Source organism: Acipenser ruthenus, chromosome 40 (assembly GCF_902713425.1).
Source record: "Acipenser ruthenus chromosome 40, fAciRut3.2 maternal haplotype, whole genome shotgun sequence".
NCBI lineage: Eukaryota > Metazoa > Chordata > Actinopteri > Acipenseriformes > Acipenseridae > Acipenser > Acipenser ruthenus.
In genome coordinates, this window is record NC_081228.1 from 10,936,915 (window position 1) to 10,939,414 (window position 2,500).

The following is a 2,500-nucleotide window of genomic DNA, read 5'->3' on the forward strand; positions in this document are numbered from 1 at the left end:
TTTTAAGGGATAAATAATTCTAATGAAAACTATTACCACTTAAACTTAGTGAAACTAATTGACTTAAATACTGCACGAGACAATCTTTTGTCAAATCCTCTGTTAGACAATGGTATATGGAATTAAAACTGACTCATTAACAAAATGATGAAACAATATGAGGTTAAAAGAAACACATGCCTTTAATTTAGCAAAATATAATGAATTAGAAGATGATGTCACATATTAAGAACATCTCTCATATATAACACATATAAAAATAGTGTTTTGCATGCACATATAAACAGTAGTGTTTTTATATTATATTATAAACCAAGATCCTGGGAACTTTGGTTCACTTAACTTTTCAGATAAAGGAGGGGCTTGGAGGAAAACAAGGAATGAGATCATAGAGTTGGACACATGTGAAGTTTTGAATTCATTCAGTACATGACACCTATTCATTCTGAAAAGTTAGTCCGGAACTTTTGAAAACCATTATTCGTAAAAGGGATAAGAGCTGTCTCACCAGATTAATGATTGGATTTAATTGAGGCGTCCCATGTATTCCAATGGGACGAAAAACCTATATAACTCCTAAGTAATTACAATGGAGTACCACACTCATCCCAGACAGGGTAAGGTGGTCCATCTTCTGCAAACTTTAAATACATAAGTCTGTCAATTTCTTGGGTGCTATATTAGTCATCTGGATATATTGCGGGTCAAGAGCGTAATAAAAATACCCCACAAGGAGTAGTAACATCTCTGTCCTCCTAACGTCTCCCCTGAGATAAGAGTGTATACTGAGCTAAATGGAACAGAGTACGTACAGAAATCTGAACCTACGGATTTTGTGACAGTAAGCAAACTTGTTAAATTTGCATATCTCCCAGCTGTCTCTCTGATGTATAGCTGTGCTCACTTCTTTATTAAACGTGAGTTTAAACTGTTATTATTATTATTATTATTAATATTATTACCTCTGACCGTATAACCTGGCATCATTCACTCCTGTTCCTGGAAGAATGGCCTCCAGCTGAGGTAGTTTCATCAGTAATTTCTTGTAACTGTTTTTAAACTAGATGACCACTACATCGTGTCTAAAGGTATAATTGCAAGAACTGTGTAGTTCTGTATTCCTAATAATCATTGAGTGCAATTCTTAAACCCTAACTCTGACCCTAGCCCCGAGTATTAAGCCCCCTCCTCTGAGGTGTCAGTTGCATTCCGCGCTGTGATACGAAACGGGACCCTGGTCAACCTGCAAGTCTTTTGGTATGCTGGCCAATCCGGAGGGCTCAACATCATAGGTAACATGTCAGTATTTGCATATCTTTCCCAGCCGGTTTGAAGGTGCAGATGTGCAGACTTCTTTATTCAGCCGCTTTCTGCAAACGTGATATCCTCAGAGTTTGTAACCCTCTGCGTGTTGATTGTGGACAACCATGCATATACGCAGAGCAATTGGAAACAATTGGACTATGCTTGTCACACCACAACACCAATCGCTCTTTAGCCACTCGCTGTACATAGAGGCGCGTATCAGGTAAGCGCCGTGTGTTCGCTACGGCAGCACATATACTAAAATTGGAACGATACAGAGAAGATTAGCATGGCCCCAAATGGAGATTAGATAAAGGGGTATTCAGAACAGAAAATAGGAGGGTCTGGACCAGCTTCCCAGTAATGTTTTTGAAGCTGACACCCAGGGATCCTTCAAGAAGCTGCATGATGAGATTCTGGGGTCAATAAGCTACTAACAACCTATTGAGCAAGATGGGCTGAATGGCCTCCTCTCGTTTGTAAACTTTCTTATGCTCTTATGTTCTTAACACTAACCCCGGCTATTAAGCCTATCTCCTTCTGAGGTGCAGTAACATTCTGCACCAACAGAGGGGGTGGGACCCTGGTCAACCTTCTACGTAACGGGTCAGTATTTGCATATCTCCCAGCTGTCTCTCTGATGTATAGCTGTGCTCACTTCTTTATTAAACGTGAGTTTAAACTGTTATTCTTATTATTAATAATATTATTACCTCTGACCGTATAACCTGGCATCCTTCACTCCTGTTCCTGGAAGAATGGCCTCCAGCTGAGGTAGTTTCATCAGTTATTTCTTGTAACTGTTTTTAAACTAGATGACCACTACATCGTGTCTAAAGGTATAATTGCAAGAACTGTGTAGTTCTGTATTCCTAATAATCATTGAGTGCAATTATTAAACCCTAACTCTGACCCTAGCCCCGAGTATTAAGCCCCCTCCTCTGAGGTGTCAGTTGCATTCCGCGCTGTGATACGAAACGGGACCCTGGTCAACCTGCAAGTCTTTTGGTATGCTGGCCAATCCGGAGGGCTCAACATCATAGGTAACATGTCAGTATTTGCATATCTTTCCCAGCCGGTTTGAAGGTGCAGATGTGCAGACTTCTTTATTCAGCCGCTTTCTGCAAACGTGATATCCTCAGAGTTTGTAACCCTCTGCGTGTTGATTGTGGACAACCATGCATATACGCAGAGC

At 40.4% G+C, this 2,500-nt stretch overlaps 1 pseudogene; it reads left to right on the forward strand.

Moving 5' to 3' along the window:
* Positions 1-1,539: 1,539 nt before the first annotated feature.
* Positions 1,540-1,602, forward strand: LOC131708143 (U6 spliceosomal RNA; annotated as a pseudogene).
* Positions 1,603-2,500: the final 898 nt, after the last annotated feature.